This window comes from Lipotes vexillifer, unplaced genomic scaffold (assembly GCF_000442215.2).
Source record: "Lipotes vexillifer unplaced genomic scaffold, Lipotes_vexillifer_v1.1 scaffold586, whole genome shotgun sequence".
In the NCBI taxonomy this organism is placed as follows: Eukaryota; Metazoa; Chordata; class Mammalia; order Artiodactyla; family Lipotidae; genus Lipotes; species Lipotes vexillifer.
In genome coordinates this window covers 1,099,536-1,119,695 of record NW_006781860.1, presented here as the reverse complement: position 1 = coordinate 1,119,695, position 20,160 = coordinate 1,099,536, and positions in this window count along the sequence as shown.

Here is a 20,160-nt window from a genome sequence, read left to right as displayed (position 1 = left end):
CTTTCCCTCAGATTTACTTGAGCGAGAGAAAAAGAAGAGAGGTGGAAAGAAATGGCAAGGGGGACGAAAGATAAGCACTCACATAGGTGGAGAGACAGTCTGGGAGAGTTTGCGAGAACTGAGAGGAACTGAGGGCAAGGAGAGAAAGAACCTTTCAAGATGCTTAGGTGTGTTTGAGAGATGAAAAGAGGAAGGTTTTGGGGCGGGGGCTGCGTATGTTTTGAGAACTATTTCTCTGAGTTATAACTTGGATCTTCTTCAACACTTTGAGAAACATTTTGAGAAGCAAGAATTATATTTAATCTTCTAGTTGCTAGATAGTTTTTATCATGACAGTATACCAAGACTGGACCATGTGGAGCTCCAGTTACACCGGGTGTAAAATATATTACCTCTGTAAAATATATTACTTAAAACGGCTCTTTGAGGTAGACATTTTTATTCCCATTTTATGGATGGTGAAACAGAGGCTCAGAGAGAACAAGCAACTATTCCCAGACCACACAAACTTCTAAGTGACGGAGCCAAGATGCAGGCTCCTACTAGGAAAATAATAATAATGTTGAAGATAATAAGAGTAGTAACACTGTGTTTTCAGAATATTAAAAACAAAACCAACAAAAGCAAAACATTACTGGGGAGACATCTGTATACAAGTGATGGGTGAACACAATCCATGGTTAGTAAAAGAGTTTAGGTGGGATGGCTGGTTTAACTGCTCCAAGGAGTCAGCAAAGTTCTTGGAGGTTCTCCTGGTCCAGGGTGTAAAAAAGCTGAACACTGACACCTGCACTCTTATTCCCCCTACTGGGGTGGATGCCAACCCCAAGAAGTAAGCTGTGGCAGAGACTTTTCATAATACCTCAGTATCTATCCCCCAGCACTAGGCTTCTCAAAATAAAGATGACCTCTGGCATTTCGGGGGAGAGTGGCAGTAAACCAAGTTCTGGCACATGCAGTCTCAGCGGAAGTGATGTGTCCCAGTCTCAGGAGGTCTGTCTTTGCAGGGAAGGTGCATGCTGCCGACTTCCCCCCTTGTACTCCCCATCCTTTAGCCTGGAGTGTGGGCATGGTGGTCAGCCATCTTGGGCCACCAGAACAGGGGCATCTCACTGGAAATGACAGAGCACCCTTCTACCTTGTCTAAATCACTGCTAGATGGGGTCTTCGTTAGAGTAGCCAAACCTTCCTTTTAATCTGACCACCCAGTAACTCCACTTCTAGGTATATACCAAAAGAAAGGAGGGCAGAAGCCTAATAAAAGACAGGTGCGCGCTTCCCTGGTGGCGCAGTGGTTGAGAGTCCGCCTGCCGATGCAGGGGACGCGGGGTCGTGCCCCGGCCCGGGAAGATCCCACATGCCGCGGAGCGGCTGGGCCCGTGAGCCATGGCCGCTGCGCCTGCGCGTCCGGAGCCTGTGCTCCGCAACGGGAGAGGCCACAGCAGTGAGAGGCCCGCGTTCCGCAAAAACAAACAAACAAACAAACAAACAAAAGACAGGTGCAAGAATATTCACAGCAGCTTTGTTCATAATAGTCCAAAGCTAGAACCAACCCAAACATCAACCATCAGTGGGGAAATGGATAAATCAACTGTGGTATATTCATACAGGGAAATACTGAAGAGCAATTAAAAAATAAAGGTCTGATTCACACAGCAACATGCAAGAGTCTTACGGACAAAATGCTGTAAAATACATTTTGTGTGATTCCGTATTTGTGACGTTCAAGAACAGGCACAGCTGATCTCTGGTGACAGATGTCAGAACAGTTACTTCTGGGTGGGATATATGGACTGGCAGGGGACAAAAGAGAAGCTCGTGGGAGTGCTGACACTGTTGTCTATCTTGATCTGGGAGGTAGTTATACACTTATACAGAGCCATGGTTATAGGTGTAGTTATATATGCATCTGTGTAATATTTTAAAATCTGCTTTCTTCAATCCTCTTTTCTCCATGTGTTTTTCTTCTGAACAAGATGGAGCAAATTCTATATTGAGGGATAGCATGTGCAGACACACACAGACACACACACGCACGTGCATACACATGCACACCCCTCACAGCAAGACAGAGTTCAAACACCATAGAAGACGCACTCTACTCACTACAAATAATTGCGCCATCAGACACACAAAGGAGAAATTAATTTGTGGCTGCGAATCGAAAGAAAAAGAATAGATTAATTCCAAAACCCAGAGAACACAGTATGTCTCTCAGGAAACAAAGTTTCCATGGATGCAAGGCCATAAGTCAAGAGGAGTAGGGAAAAAAGTCACGTCAGGAGAAGCCAACTTTGTCTTTCCTTCCTCAGATGTCAGTGCCCACTGGCCACTAAATCACTCCCACGGCTTTTAAAGTAAATGTCACAGAAAGTTACGGACACCACCTTATTCATTAAATGCACTTGAAGGGCTCTCTGGGGGAGAATTCTTTTTTAACCGATAGGTTTGCATTGCAGCACGAAGGTTCTAACTCACCCCAGCTGGGAGGCCATTCCTAACACGGAAGGGGCGTTGGATGAGACGTTTTCATTCTCAGGCTGTGCTCAAAATAGGAAGAACGTGATGTTTCAACTTTAAGCCAGTGCATTCACCTATCTCAACCGGCACTCATGAGCTCACAAGAGTACACGGCAGCGTGTGCTACGGAGGTCGGGCATACATCTTCCCTAGACCATTTTGCTCCATAGTAGAGTATACATACTCAAAATCACACACATATTATAAATGCAAAGTCATCGTGCATTTTCAAGCTAAGACTTCCAAGTAATTTTGTACTTGAAAACTTGTATCCCCCAAACCATCGAGGTATTAATTCTCTTTTCTCTACCACCAGGAACGCTTCAGTAGGAAACTTTGAGAAGTACGATCTAGAACTGCACAGTCTGCTCTGGTATTAAAGTTCGGATTTAAATTAATTAAAATTTTAAATAAAATTAAGGCGAGTTAAAAATCCAGTTCCTCAGTTGTGCTAACCACATGTTAAGTGCTGAGCAGCCATAAGTGGCTGGAGGCGACCACATTAGCGCAGATATGCAACATTTCCATCACCACACAAAGTTCTATTGGACAGCGCTGGTCCAGATTACAAAAATCTGGTTAATCTACAGAGATGCTTCAGGATCCTTCCCTCCTATCTTGAGAAGAAGAGGGGAAGGTCCGAGGTATCAGATAAGACTATTGGAGAAACTGTCCTCAACTCCACGGTCACATTAATTGAAACTCTACCAGCTACTAGGTGTTGGGAAGAAAATCAGAGAAACAGGTACAGACCTTGGCTTCAAGAAACTTACCCATCAATTACTCGACTACAAGAACCTAGTACCAGACCTCTGGTCAACACGACGTTCAGAATACTGGTCTCTACACAACACAGAGAACAGCCCCGAACAGTTTCAGTTCTCAAATGAAGCCCATCCATTAGTGAAGCAGGTAGAAAAGGAGTATTAATAACTGGCACAGAAATCATGTGGGCGGGGGGGGGGGTAGGGTTGGGGGTCCTGATTTTGGTTGGGAAAAATCCCTTGGAAGCTACTGGAAGTGAATGGGGAGATTCAGTGCAAAGTTACTGAAGATCTGGCAAAGTGCTCTTTGTGACACAAGGGATGGGTGTTCGTTCTCAAGAAAGGAGCACATGGAGGCCTGGAAGAGGCAGCAACGAGAAGGGAAGAAGGGAGCTGACAAAGGGACATGTCATAGGGCTAAAAGGAGCAAAGCAATCACGTGGAAGTGCTTTTCCAATCTGTCCCCTACCCCCATACGCATACCCACTGGCAGAGGTGGTCACCGTGGTCTACAATGGACAAGGCACATGTTCCTGGACCTTCCACTGTACTCCACCATAGGAGGTGGGGTGGCCCAAGGATATTCTAAGAACAGGGATATTGGAAGTTCAACATGACATTGTCTGCCATGGTAGATTGTTTGCCAAAAGAGTCACGATAAGTTCCCTTTCCTGTCTCCACACCCCTATACAAAACGACTCTGCAGCTCCTCCCATCAAGAGGTGAGACCATTTCTCCTTCCTTTGAATCTAGGCTTATTTTTTTGACTTGTTTTAGCCAACAGAATGCAGCAGAAACTGTGTCATGCCACATGTAAGCCTCAAGCGGTCTGTTCTGACTCCTAACTTTTATTCATTGATTATGCAGTAAAATGGAAGGTTCCAGAAGATGTGCTTCCTGATGAGCTTCCCTGCTTCCATCCACCCCTGCCCTGCCTTGGTATGTCCGCAACACAGTAACGTAAGCCAGAATACGTCCCTTCTTTACTGAAAGCCCTTCAATGGCTCCCCATCTCATTCCGAGTAAATGGGGGAGGAAATACTAAGCGCAGAGGTCCTGAGGCAGGAGTGTGTGCCTCTGCTTGCAACTGTTTGCTCCCAGATATCCACATGATTCATTCCCGCCAGGTGCTTACCCACGTCTCAGTGAGGCTTCCCCCGACCGCCTGATTTAATACGGCACCCTCAGCAACCCTTATCCTCCATCTTTATTCTTTTCATGGCATTCTCACCACCTGACAAGCTACATAATGTACGTATTTTGTTTACGGTGGTCTCCTCACAGTCTAGTCTCCTGGCTAGACTGTAAGTTCTCTGTCGGCAGAGGTTTGCATGTGTTTTTTTTTTTTTTTTTTTTTGGCGATATGTGGGCCTCCCACTGTCGTGGCCTCTCCCGTTGCCGGACGCGCAGGCTCAGCGGCCATGGCTCACGGGCCCAGCCGCTCCGCGGCATGTGGGATCCTCCCGGACCGGGGCACGAACCCGTATCCCCTGCATCGGCAGGCGGACTCCCAACCACTGCGCCACCAGGGAGGCCCTGCATGTGTTTTGTTTACTGCTCTGTCCTCAACACTTAGGACAGTGCCAGGAACACAGAAGCGGCTCAACAAATATTTGTTGAGTGAATGAATGGCCCAGTCAGCGCTCCATGCCTATCAGACCTTCCAGGTAAGTGCCAGTAGATTTCCAGCTGCTGGCGCCTGCATCTCTGAGCCTGAGGGCCAGTCTTCCGGAACCAGTACGGTGCCCGTGCATGACGTGGCCCGGAAATGCTGGGGAACTAACACCCCCAGAAGCAGCCCCCAACCAAGGACTCAGGAGGATGGAGTATAAATACTCCGGCTCCCTCGCCCCTTGGGTTCTCCTGCACGACGAAGCTTGATAATGCCCCTTTACTGGCTTCCCCACTTCCCTGTACCATATCCTCACGACCTATTAGTGTGCCTGAATCCCCCAGGTAAACTACCTATACCTGGCTCACTGTCTCGAGTTTATTTCCGGGAGAACCAAACCCAAGACAGCTGAGAGACCTGGCTGATGACACACTGAGCGAACATTTTCTGAGCCCCCACCACGTGCCACACCCACGTACTGAGCCCAACAGAAGATGTCTAATTCCCGCCTGATGAGTGGCGCAGAGGGAGACATGAAGCTGTTAAGTTACGAACTATATGACCACCCACACCACATACGACTTTCCGGGAGGAAAAGGGAGAGAAGGATTAAAAAGCCCATCGTAGCTTTCCTCAAACAGCTGTCCCAGAGCCCCAGTGATGTGTCCGCAGCCCATCTCTAAAGTTAAATAAAGGCTGCCCTGCTTCTGCTTTAGACTACTGATCAAACGCGCTACATTCATCATGTGACCTAACCCAACTAATCCAAGCATCCTGAAGCTGTGAAAACTGAGGTTCTTCCCTGTCAATGCCCCCTACAGTCATTCCCTCTGGCGGATAAATCAGAGCTCCGAATTCCCTTGTGATGCCGTAACAAGCTGGCAACGGGCGTGACATGTAGCAGGGGAGGGCACAGGACGCCCTGAATCAGAAATAATGAGATTTCTCTCTCAGAGGCAGCGTGAAATAAGAGGCAGAGAGCGAGGCGGCTGGAGATAGGAAAGGGACGAGGGGCGCAGGAGGGGAAACGAGGTAGCTGAGGGCAGCTTGAACCCAGTTTGCGCTGGCATGCTTTAAGAGGTGTGTACAAGTTAGAATGTGCGCATCCCTGTGTGAGCAAAGACACGTGTGGCACGCCCAGCTGTTAACTTATGGCAAATGAGCCGGAGAAGCGGAGGAGGCCGATGGGAAAATGCTCCTGTCCAAGGATCACAGGCTACTGGGCATTTACAAATAGGCAGGGGAGATGCTTGGGAAGCAGGAGCACCATGATGTAAACTTGGCCCGGAGGACAAAGTAGAGAAGAGGAAACAGAACAAGCAGATGGATGGATGGATGGATGGATGGATGGATGGATGGACGGACGGACGGACACACAGAGAAAAATCAGAGTCAAAGTCTCAGGGACCAAGTGGCTCCTAAGCTCTTATTTCCACTGCAGCAACGGCGGGTCACTCTCTGGAACCCCTGGGGACCGGGACCTGCTCTCTTTCTTGGCTTGTCATCTGAGTGACATTCGTCCTCCGTGTGGCTGGAAGCCAGTGGACTACTAGTCTACACTGAGGGTCTTGATTTCTTTCTAAATGGATCGGGGCAGGGTGTCTGCTCTGGGACCAGTTTCCTCCTTGCCCGTCCTGCCCCACGTTTCTGACTGCCTGCTGGGCTGGGTCTAGGATGACGGCGCTTGAAGGGTGTGGCGTGGCAGAGTCTGGCTGGGGGGCTGATGCTTAGAGCAAGATTGAAACGTTGTGGTGGATGCTGTGATGTGCCACCGAGACACCACGTTCTAGATGGAGCGACTCCTTCCCCCAGCTGCTGAGGGCTCACAGCTGTTTCCTGCTCTGGGAACTGCCTTCTGTGGAATGGAGCTGCCTCCCTCAAGGTTCATTCAGTCCCCTCCCCAGGGGCAACCTGCATCCAAAGACTGGTCAACTGGAGGACACAAAGGGCCAGGCTCCCTGCCTCAATTTGGGCCAGCTCGCCTCCATAATGGACATCTCCACTGCACTGCATGGCCGTTCAGGTCCTCCCCCAGGCCAGTCTCTTACTTCCCTCCGTCCTGTGTTGCTCCCGCAGACACCCTCAGTAAGCTTCCTGTACACAAACCTCCGTCTCAGAGTCTGTCCAGGGAACCCAGCCTGAGAGAACTGCTAGGAAGAAGCCCAGTGTCCTGAAACCATTTACCAACTAGATTCTTCACTGAGCTTAAGGCTTAAACATAACACCAGAATCCAGTAAAACCTAGCTTTCTCCTCACACAGAGATTTGCATTAGATAACTCACCTAACGCTTGGGTTCAGAGAACAGAAGGAAAGTGCAGGGTAAACTTTCAGTTCCACGCGAGGCTAGAGGGGCCACCGTTTTCCTGAGATTCCAATTCATTTCAAACTTCAGGGGCAAAGCTAGCCTTAACCGTCCAATGCAGGGCCTAAAGCACTACCCAATTGAGCTATAAATGCAAGAATACAAGCCACATATGTAACATTACTTTTTCCAGTAGCCAGATTTTAAAAAGTAAAAAGAAAAAAAAACGTAAAAGAATCAGGTGAAATTAAGTCTAACAATGGATTTTATTTAGCTCAAAATGTCTGAAATACTATCATTTCAACATGTGATCAATGTAAAACATTACTAATGAGATACTTGACGTTCTCTTTCTCATATTAAGTCTTTGAAATCCCATGTGTTTTTTTACACCTAAAGCACATCTCAATCTGGGCGACAAATTTTCATCAGAAATACCTGAGCTGTATTTTGATTTCATGAAACAGACAGTTGGAGAAATAGATTCACAAAATATCAAAATTGCTCCAAAGATACTGAAACTTGTCCAATAACCGAATCCAATGTCATTCTTGTAATTTAAATTAATTCAAATGAAATAACATTTAAAATTCAGCTCTTGAATTACACTGGCCACATTTCAAGTATTCAGGAGCCACCAGTGGCTAGTGGCTGCCAGATTGGACAGCACAGCCTTAGAGTTCTTGACAACTGAATATTCTGGGTCGATAATAGACCAGTTATTTAGCTGAGGAAAAAACCATCAGGTTACTCTTCTGATGGGAGGAAGCGTCATCCCTCTCTGTGATCTGGCTTTGCTTGTATACGTCAAAGAGAAACCTTCCAGCATAAATGGGCTACTGTTCAACAACACTGCACTTATTTCTACATGGGCTCTATAAAAAGAATTCCATCCATCACCATTGATTCCTTCCCACCACTCAGTAAGTTGGGTTCTCATTTTCCTTCTGGCGTTTGTCAAGATTTTACTGGCACACTCATGCTTCCTGGCCTGGCCTGATGTTCTTGATACAGTGTGGTAAATAAATCATGTGTGTTTACATTGAAAGTTTTCACTCTCTGCATATCACCGGAAAATTTGAATCTTCTTTACTCAGACTCGTACTCAATACACTCTGTTCCTGTGACACCTTTGAAGACGCAGAACATAACCTCTTCCTCCTGCTGCAGCTGCTATCTGGAACTTAAACTCCATTTGCTAAAAGGAAACATCGCCTTAGTATCACACACTGAGGGACTGACCAGTGAAAATAGCTCTGCTATGTAGTGGCTACACCATCGCGCTGGATCAGCATACCTGGAGTCCAAAGAATCCAGACTGACTCCCAATGGACTGGACAAACTCCCTTATCCTGGATCTCTGACTGTCTAGACACTGGACCCAAATACCTCTGTACACAGAACCTGCAGGGAACATTTCCTGTATTCACAGTTGGACGGCACTAGGTGACAACCACTGACCTTTGACCTCTCAAGGTATGCTGAAAGCTCTCCTGCCTCGCAGACAATGTGCTGCTTGTATTTGGAATCAAAGGAGGTTCCAGCTGGAAGGAACACTAGGAATCAACTCACCTCTCACTGTGCACCTCAGTGGCGGGAGTCTGAAAAGTTGGACTGGGTGAAATTGTCATCTTTAGGAGCGCAGTACAGATCCACTTTTTCATTATCCTGAACAGCCCAAATGTGTCCCTCTGTTGCTGTGGCTCCCACGCTTGCCCTTCACCTCCCTCTCCACCTTTCACTTTCTCTTTAGTTCTCGCCCCCCGATTTCCCCTCAAGTCAGAGATGATCCCCCCAAGATGCAGAATCCTCGGTGCTTTCCCTGATCACGTTTCACATAGCAGCCAAATGGCTTAATCTTAACACAAATGGACATGGCGTCGGGAGACTCCCGGGGAAAATCAAGCCTATCGGATTGCAAACCAAAGCCAGAATGAGACATAAGAATCTCCGAACAAATTTACGACCACTTCTCCACCGCTTTATAAGGCGGGGTTCACCATCTTTCCTGTGAAACCATTCAGTGTGCTCTGGACCAAGATTTCACCCCAGAGGTTAAGCGCTTTAACTAGATATTAGGCTGCCATCAGTCGCTTCCCTGCCCCTCAAGCACACATCTCCACCCCTGAAGGTCCGTCCACATAGGTTTTATTTGCTACTGGCTTCTGTATGCACTGGGAGAAGCATCCCTTAGCAATGTACCTTCCTACCGTTTCATTCTGACTCTACTCATTTCCTCATTATAGAGATAGATTTTCTGTCTTGTTACTCTAACATAGTTAGATTCTACTTAGAGCCAGAGAAGAGAGCCTCAAAATGTGGTTTGAACTTTTTCATTCTAGCATCACCTTCATCTCCCCATGGTTTTAATTACAACAGTAAAATCATACAAGGAACACTGCAAATAATAGAAGACGTTTGTTAGAAGGGAATTAACAAATGATACTATAATAGCAATCATACTCACAGGTCAGAAACCGATCCATAGCAATTGAGATGTTGTTGAAAAATAGCTTGGTTTAAATGATAACTGGATCATCTGTTCCTTTTAAAAAACCTAAGTGTTGCTCTCTTCCACTCCAGTGGCTCATGTAAAACCAGGAGGGCAGGAGAAGAGGCCTAAAGCACAGACTCCCCGACATGGAGGTTCAAGGTCTAACTGAGTCAGCAGGCCTCATCACAGTTGTGGTTGGCTACGGTCTCAGCACTCAAACAACCTTTAATGTGTGGAGATAAAACAGACACAAACAAACCGAAGTAAATGAATACAGAGCTGAACAAGAAGAAAGGCATAGAACAAAAGGCTCAACCAAACCAAAAGCTGGTTCTTTGAAAAGCCTAATGAAAAGATAAACCTCTGGCAAGAATAATCAAGAAAAAAAGAAAGAACGCAAAAATAAATAATACTGGAAACGTAAAAGGATATGGCACGTAAGAGTTTCCCCGATTAAATATCAGTTCCAGCTACCCTCTTTGGGTATCGATTTTCTGAATTTTAAAGCCAGTTTCGTTAATTCATTCAATATTTATTGGTGTGCCAGGGATGCCCCAAGATCTAAAACGCCCCAGCCCATCTGAAGCCTACCTTGTCTGTCAACTGACGTAAAACAAACAAAGCAAATCAATATATCACAGGCCAGGTAGCAGAAATACTTGAAAGAAAAGTAAAGCTGCTCAGGAAGTGGAAAGCAACGAAGAGTTAATTTCACACAGGGAGGTCAGAAAAGGTCCCCTTTAATTCAGTGACTTTCAGCAGAGCCCTGAAGGAAATGAGAAAGTGAGCCATGAGAAAAGTGAGCGGGAAAGAGAATTCCTGCCGGAGGGGATGATAGCAAGTGCAAAGGTCCTGAGGCATACTGAGGAGGCCAGTGTGGCTAGAGCGCACTGAAGGGGTTGGGGTATCTGAGCAGGGAGAAGGACAAATTAAGGGCTAGTAATATTTATCAGGCTTATCTCCCAGGTTTAGAGCAACAATCACAGAGGACTGAGCAGGTAGAAGGGCAATACAAAGGGTGAGATTCTGCTCTGAAATGGACTTAGGGGAAAAGAAAAGCTAGTGGGATCATTTTTATTTGGGCCTGTCCCTATTACACCATGGCTCCTTAGGCAATAGCTTGACCAGAGAAATGAAAATTTGGACCAAAAGGGTCAACCACTGTCACTATACTGTATCACGCAGGCCCGTGACAGTCTGGGAGAGATTGTGAAATGGGCAGTGCGTGGGAGCAGATTGTTCTGGTTTGGATAATTAAGGAGAGGAGTCCTGGAGTCAGGCTGCCTCGGTTCAGCTCTCTTTTAGATGTGTGTCTGTAGGAATGTCACCTAACCGCTTTACCCTTCGGTTTCCTCAGCTGTAAACTAGGGAGGAAGCCGTGGCAGCCTCGCAGGACTGAGGTGAGGACTGAGTGAAGGAAAAGCCATAAAGTGCCAGCACTGTCTGGGCGCATCGGCCCTCCCGAGGCTCCCATGGAGGCCTGTTTTCCCTCTCTTAACCAAAATCACCTGTTTCCAAACTCATTTTTTTAAACCTATAGAACTCATTCTTAAAACAAGATATTGTGTGGTATTCCAACACTGTCTCTGAGCCAGACAAAAGGGCCACTGCTCCGAGGGACCCACCCAAGCTCCCCCTCCCCTCAGTGAAGCCCCTGAGCTCTAGAGCACAGGGGGGCAGAATCAGAAAAACACCAGCCATAAGTACCTTCACCTATAGAAGATGATGGGGGGGGGGGCAGGGGAACAAAAGGTTTCTGGAAAAATAATCCCTCTTGAATGATCCAGAATTTCCTCTCTTGGATATATATCCATCCAAAGGAAACGTAAACACGTGTTCTCCAAAAGTCACGGACAAGAATGTTCACAGAAGCGCTATTAGGAATAGCCCTAAACCATAAAAGACCCAAATGCCCATGGACAATAGGCTGGATCAATAAATGCACCACAGCCGACTTACACGGTGGAATGCCATAGAGCGATGTGGATGAATGAGCCCTGCTCTACCCACGACAGGCTTGAGTCTCACAAACATATGTGGAGCAGAAGAGGCCAGATACAAAAAGGCACATACTGTAATGATTCCATTTATATAAAGTATGAAAATAAGCAAAATGAATCCATGGTGTTATTAGTCAGAATATGATTTTCCTGTGGGCGGGGGGCGAGGGGACGGTGTGTGGATAGAGCCAACGAGGGCACCTGGGTGCTGGTAACATTCTGTTGCTTGTTCCGTGCTGAGCTTGTGAAAATTCCTCAAGCTGTACTGTTAACTGTGGTCCCTCTTCTATGTTTAGGTTCTCCTTCAATTTTAAAATGTATTGGAAAAGAATTCTTGGTGAGGCCGAACTTTGATGGGAACTAGACCTTCGTGTGATCATCGGCTTTTGGTGCCACCGCCAGGATGTCACCCTCTCCCAAGTCCTTCAAACAGTGTGCTGGGAGTGAAAAGGACAGCAAGCCCCACCCTGACAGATACTTGCTTCTTTCAGGCCACCCTGTACATGGCTGAACCTGCCAAAGGCTCACACCTCAAGAGAAAGGTTTTAAAGAATTATATGAACTGCGACGGACGGTGAGGGACTTTATATTTTGATGGCATGGAGAGCTTATTCCTTATCTCTCTGTTTTTTAGTATCTTATTTTTTTTTTTATTAATTAATTAATTTTTGGCAGCACTGGGTCTTCGTTGCTGTGCGCGGGCTTTCTCTAGTTGCAGTGAGCGGGGCCTACTCTTCGTTGCGGTGGCTTCTCTTGTTGCGGAGCACGGGCTCTAGGCACGCGGGCTTCGACAGTTGTGGCACGTGGGCTCAGTAGTTGTGGCTCGCAGGCTCTAGAGCCCAGGCTCAGTAGTTGTGGCGCACGGGCTTAGTTGCTCTGCGGCATGCGGGATCTTCCCGGACCAGGGATGGAACCCGTGTCCCCTGCATTGGGAGGCGGATTCTTAACCACTGCGCCACCAGGGAAGCCCCACCTCTTTTTTAATACCGGCAAGTAGCACTATCAGAAGAGCCAGCAGTGGACTGGGTAGGTGAAAAGAGCACGTGTACAAATTCCATGTCGTGTCTAGAAATCACATGGCTTTGTTTCCTTGGTCTATTACAGTACATCAATGAGTCCGGGTTTATATGTTCATAGTATAAGCAGAAACAGCCCATTCCCAAGTGCCCAGGGTAGGAGTGGGTATGCTGAGAGAGAAAAATCAAAATGATGATTTATATGAATGTGTTCAAATCTGTAAATTTGTTCTTTCCCATGAAGAGCAAGTATATTTCATGTGCTTTTAACTGACCCAAAATTTTAAAAGCCAATTAATTAGACTGAAATCTTGACTCCTATCAATTACAATGATATGTCTTTTTCTCAAAAATTTTTAAAATCCCAGTTTCACGTGCGTAGTACAGATTTTAATGTCTGATCACTCCAGAAATATTTCTAGTTAAGAAAAAATCCTTGCGTAGATTTTGTTTGGTTTTGGTTTTGTTTCCTTTGTGCCTTTTTCTGTTGAAATCTAGACTATTCAATTATTGGGTTAAGAGCCAATTAAGTAATTAATTAGTGAAATGGTAATTAATTTAAAAATTTTAAAGTGTGTCTAGGGGAATAACTTTAAGTGAGAAAATTCAGGTTCTTAAAACATGTTTGATTATAATTGGCAAAATTATCATTTTGAAGAATGGTAAACTGCAAATCCAACTTGAATTACTATGAAAGCTGATGTCACCCCTCTATGACCCCCACCCTCAAGAAAAAGTCCTGAAATAGTAGGAACCCGTATGCCCAGCTCTTATTACAATGCAACCTTATTAAGTAAGTTCATTTGTTCAGTTGGAAATGAAACCAAGAGATGAGATGCATATCTGACACCAAAAGGAAAGAACAAGAGGTTGGGGAAACTAGAAGCACCCCCTGTAGTAAGTAAAAGTGCATTTCTGTGTCTTCTTTTGAAATTTAAAGGAAAGGGAAGGCAACTTCGATAGAACCATCATCGTTCCTTAGGAGCATTACGGTAAAGTAGGGGACAAGAGAAATTAGCAAACAGACAGCAGAGCAGCAGGGGCACTGGATCAGGAATGGAGGCAGACCCAGGAGCACTTCCGTCGTGTCACCACGGCTAAGATCCAGAGGTCTGAAGCCCTCCCAGGCCTTCTAAGCTCTCCAGCCCTGGGACTAGATGCTGAGCGTGGGAGCTACGAGAGAGAAAGCCTTCACTCCGAGTGGAGCCACTGGCCATGACCCCTTAACAACAGCTGGTTCACAGGGACATCCGGGGCTTCCATGTGACTGCAAATGTGATTTCTTCAACAGAAGCCCATGAAAGGAACCCCTGAAGGGGGCGTGCTATTGCTCCCATCATGGGATCAAACACATCAAATGAGCTTCCATCGCCTCTAAAGGTACAGTCAATAGCATCCAAGTTGGATGGGTGCATGGTCCAGGGCGGGAAGGTCTACGTTTCTGGACTGCATCAAAACCCCCCTCAGAGACGATAATTAAAAATGACATATTAGGGGTGTGACGCTGTCTAAGCGATCTACTGGCAACAGCTCCTTCCCCAGCGATGCAAAGCAACTTTCTGTTCCTCCCTTCCATTTTTTTCTGCTGACGAGATTACAATAAGATTATTTTCATACTTCTTTCTTTCCACTAAGAGGTGCTTGACTACCCCAACTCTGGCCAACTCCTTCCACCCAAACCCTGCCTAACAGACAGACCTCCTAGCCTTTCCACTGACCCATCAGCCCCGAATGAAACACCATTATTCAGTGGTTAGTTATATACCAATCCTACCTGGGAAGTTGCTTTGTATCATCTAATTCTAACCCGGCTTGGGCACTGAAATCCTTTCTAACACCTTAATGTCAAGACATTCCTTAAAATACCCGAGGACAACAAATTGGATTTTTCCAGGCTTCCCCCATCTGTTTTGCAACCACTTCCATATGGCATCTCAAACTCCCCTCCCCGTCCTTGCCCGCCCGCCCGCTCCACTGCAGCTCTCTCGCGGTCAGTGAGGTAAATAGGATGCCCGCCAGGGCAGGAGGGCAAAACTTTACTTGATTAGCCCCACAATAAGCATGTGTGTGCTCCTGCCTTTGCAGGAAGGCACATGCATGTGGATACGTGTCATTTCACAGCACACTCGTGCACAGCCGGTGTCACAGCTAATTCCCATAGGCTACACATTCAAATCCCATTATACGCCAAAGGCGGGCCATACGCGACAGAAGGGACAGGCAAAAGGCCGCTTCGCCTGGGGGCCAGAAGGGCGCTGCTGGATAAGCACCTAGCCAGATTCCCACTCCACTGGGAAATGTATATGAAACAGCTTTGGCGTGCTGGATGCTACTCACGATGAGCTAGCAGCAGACACCGGAAAACCTGATGCTTTGAAAAACAGACAAGGCGAACAGACCAACGGAAATTTCTGCACATACAAGTACGGAAAGGTGAAAAACAAGAACCAGAAAATGGTGTGTTCCCAGAGAAAGAAAACGCTCTCCTAGATGCTAGCCTCCACTGTGTAAGGAGTACATTTACTTTCCCCCCAGGAGAGCAGATGCTGCCGAGATTCAGGCAACCCAGTTCTGGAGCCTCCATCGACTGCTCCAGCAACCTGAGAAATCAGCTGAAGGGAATTTCGTTGCTTCTTCGCCTCCACAGATACAGCATTACAAGGATTAACAATGGACAAGCTCACCCCATCTGAGCCCCACACTGACAAGGGCACAAAGAGCCCTTGCCTTTCCTGCTGCCTGCTGCTGTCCTGACCACATATGACACACAGAAAAGAAATTTCAATGGAGGCCTCCAAAGGGCTACTTTAATTCTTTCCATATTTCTGGCTCTGGGGCATTTCCGAAGACCTTAATGAGCTGAACAGCCAAGTGCATCGTTTAGTATCATCGTACTTTCACCAAACCCATCCAAAAGCTCCCGAGTCCTGGGCAAACTCTGTATCCCCGACACCTACAATCCACACGTGTAATCGCTCAAACCACCTTACCTTGAAACGTGCGTCTCCTTTCTCTCGCGGCCCCACTGAAGACGCACATGTGCGTCCATGACTCACCAGCTGCTGAGAATGCTCCCACAATCCGGTGGCGAGACTGTGCCCATCTTCTGTTCCGCATCTTTCGTCCCAGGAACTGAAGGCATTTTGCAACATAATACCAGTGTCCAAATACTGCCAGCCAGACCATCAGACTCTATCTGCCTTGAAGAACTACCCTGAAGGCCAGGTGTAAACCCTCCTGGTGGGGAAGCAGCCACCTCTGGAGTCAAAAAGCTGCTTTTGCACAAGTCTTAATGGTCGTTGGCCACCGCCTTGATCCCTGAGAGCCTTCACTCATCTTCATTTAGAATTACATCCACCCTGCAGAAACCCAAGAGGAAAAATATGAAAAGTCAAAGTGACCCCAAGAGGCCACTGCAACCCTGAGATGTCAGTTTCCATAAAGTCTCATCTGCCTGTCATCTCAGGGTATGAGGTGCTCCACCCAAGAAACATTAATCTCATCGTCATCATCTATGACAAACCTTTCAAAATTACATTATTTAGCTCCCTCCCTGATGAACAAAGCATCTGAATGTAACCCAACCTTTGTCCCTCTCTAAAAGCCAACTACTATACCAAGTAGGAAGACGGTGACCCCCTCCCAGGAGCTATGGAACTTTTTATGGGCTGTTTGGCCCTACACCAACACCCCCAAACTCTCGCACTTTGAGTTCTTCTGCTTTTGGTAAACTAGCTCTTCTGACTCTTCCTTCATTGTCCGATGGTAGTGCCCTTACAAGCTACTGTCAGACTTTTTAAACTAATCCTGTTTTATTTGCTTCCCTAATCTCTACAAGGTAGAAAACCAGATGAGTGAGCTTGTGAGCCTCGTGCGGGCGCCACCCCGCACACTCCGGTGCGCCCACGCGAACAGTGGCCCTGGAGTGGGGACAGTGCACAGCTGGCTCCACTAGGTACAGTGGACAACGAACTAATCAACTCCCCTGGCAAATGCATGGGCTTCGTGATGACAACTCTAGCTGCATCTCTAGATGTCTTTTTTCCTCTTCTTTATTATCATCTATGTTCTGGAGAGTTCCCTGATCCCCCTCCTCCACCACTGTAAATTGAGACTATGAAATAAAGTCTGGGTAGGTGAAATGATGCTGCGAATTAGCTAAGAGTGTAGACGCTTTGGAGAGTTGAATCTTAGCTTGCCCATGTACAAGCAAGCTGTGCGGCCTACGACATATCAATTACTTCCCGGAGCTTGGGTTTCCTTATCTAGAAAATGGGGATAAAAGCAGTCCTTGATGGAGCAGATGGTCATGGGAATGAAATGCCACGATATGTGTAAAGTGCCAGGAACAGAGCCAGGCATATCCGACGTCTTCAATACATGTTAGTAAATATTAGTCTTCTTCCTGTAGTTCGGTGGCGCATCAACTAAATTTCACTAAGCCTGTAACGGGCAAGATGGCACAATGCATAAGAGCCCACAGGCTCTGGAGCAAGGCTGCCTGGATGAGAATCCTGGGCCACCTCTTACTCTTTGTGTGACTCTGGGCAAGTTACTTAGCCTCTCAGAGACTCAAGTTCCTCTGAAAAATGGGGGAAATGGTTAACACCTAGCTCTCAGGGCCACTGTGCGACTGAAATGACTTAAGATACATACATAAAGTACTTCTAATAGTACCTGCAGCTCGTAAGCATTTAGTAGATGTTGGCTGACCTTATTGCTATTATATGCTCTGACTCTGAGAATGATTACTAAATTGGCCACAGATTCATCCTCTCCCTGCATTCACACCCTTGAAATATGACACTGCAGATCTCCCATCAAGCGGTGGAGCTGATTTTCCCACTCCTTGAATCGGAGCTGGTCATGTGACTTGCTTTGGCCAACGGACCATTAACGAACACTATGCAGCAGTGGCTTGGAAAAGCGCTTGTGAACTGGGACTTGCCCTCTGTTGCTGCTCTTGGGAGCCCTGTGTCCACCTCGTGAACAAGCCTGAGCTAGCCTGCTGGAGATAAGAGGCCACATGGAAGAGAACTAAGGCACCCTAGCCAAGAGCCATACCCTGACTAAAAGCCTGCCAAGAGCCAGACTTGCAGCCCAGTCATGAGCTGACCCGCCCGCTGGCCACAGATACACACATGAGGTAAGCTGAGCCAGTCCAGAAAGAACTGCCCGGATGATCGATCCACAAAATTATGAGCCAAATAAATGGCTGTTGTTTTAAGCCATTAAGTTTTGAGGTGGTTTGTTACACAGCACAAGCTACCTAAACCAGGCCTTCTAGAGTTTAAATGCAGTTCCACGTACTATTCTTACTCCTGAATCCTTGTCTTCCAGGCTTTGGTGGCCAGCCTAAGAACTGGATGCTATAAGGCATTTTACAATAAACACACACACACACACACACACACACACACACACACAGATCAAGCCCTGTGCCTTGGCTAACCAGTTTTTCTAAAGAGAGCAAAACCCCCTCAAGACATTTCTATTAAAAACAGCTTAAGAGGAAAAGCTTCCTGGTATAATTATAGACACACAGATGGGATCTAAAAGTTGGAACATAGCAAGCAGAAAACTTTGTGGGTGGAAGAGACATTAAAACATAGTGCGGGTTCTCAACAATTACAAGCTTCCACTCATGCAACTTGGGACTCATTAGGCCAAGGGGCTAGAACTGGCTCACAGCCATGGCCTCTGAAAAGTTGTCCTCAGCTCTTCTCACTGACATCAGCCTCTTCTTGTTGACTTCCTCTATCTGGAGTACGCACTTTGGCTTTAGATCATATACGATCCCACGTGGCCGTCGGGGAGCTATGTTACCATGTGCATCTGAGTCTTATCTACCAAGCAAGATGTTAAATTCTTCGAAAGCAGAAACTTGTCTCCATCCCTCACAGCACCCAGTAAAGTTCCAGGCACAAATTAGGCATTCAAGAAAATCTTATCAGATTGCATAAAACTAAGCATTACAGTTTTAGAAATTCAGTGGTCGTTACATAAAAGAAACTCCCCAAGTTAGAAATGAAGACAAATTTTGTACCCATGGAGAGGCAGCACAGCAAGAGATACTAAATAAGAGCACAGACTCTAATGCCAGACTGCCTGGGTTTGAATCATTACCCTCCAAAGTACTAACTGCACCTCAGTTTCCACATCTGTGAATCTCGATACTGTCATGAGGAAGAACCGAGGTAATAAACATAAAGCAGTTACTGTACCAAAGAATACTATTTGGCAATAAAAAGGAATAAACTTCAGACACGTTACACTCAGCGAAAGAAGCCAATCACAAAAGATCGCATATTACATGATTTCATTGATACGACCTTTCCGGAAAAGGCAAATTCATAGAGACAGAAAGTAGGTTTGTGGCTGCCTGGTGCTGGGTGCGAGACTGGGAACTGACTGTAAATGGGCACGAGGGGTGAGAGGAATGTTCCACAATCAGATCGTGAGGATGGTAGCACAATTCTGTAAACTTACTATAAAGAAATCATTGAATGGTACCCTCAAAACAGGTGAATTTTATGGTATGTAAACGACACCTCAAGAAAGCTGTTTAAAAATACGCAAAGGACATGTGGCCCGGAGATGGAAACAACCTAAGTGTCCATCATCGGATGAATGGATAAAGAAGATGTGGCACATATATACAATGGAATATTACTCAGCCATAAAATGAAACGAAATTGAGCTATCTGTAATGAGGTGGATGGACCTAGAGTCTGTCATACAGAGTGAAGTAAGTCAGAAAGAGAGAGACAGGTACCGTATGCTAACACATATATATGGCATTTAAGAAGAAAAAATGTCACGAAGAACCTAGGGGTAAGACAGGAATAAAGACACAGACCTACTAGAGAAAGGACTTGAGGATATGGGGAGGGGGAAGGGTAAGCTGTGACAAAGCGAGAGAGAGGCATGGACATATATACACACGACCAAGCGTAAGATAGAGAGCTAGTGGGAAGCAGCCGCATAGCACAGGGAGATCAGCTCCGGTGCTCTGTGACCACCCAGAGGGGTGGGACAGGGAGGGTGGGAGGGAGGGAGACGCAAGAGGGAAGAGATATGGGAACATGTGTATATGTATGACTGATTCACTTTGTTACAAAGCAGAAACTAACACACCACTGTACAGCAATTATACTCCAATACAGATGTAAAGAAAAAGTTCTAAAATTAGATTATGGTGATGGTTGCACAACTTTGTGAATATACTAAAAGCCATTGAATTGTACACTTTAAATGGGTAAATTGGTATGTGAATTCTACGTCAATAAAGCCATTAAAAGACAACAAATAAAAAAAAGTAAAATATGCAAAGGGTTTAGAGAACAGCGCCTGGCCGAGAATGAGCAGTACCTAAGTGTCTATCAGATCACATAAATAAGCCTTGTCCTTGGGAAAACCTAGGCAGAGCAGTGTTCCCAAGGATGCTGAA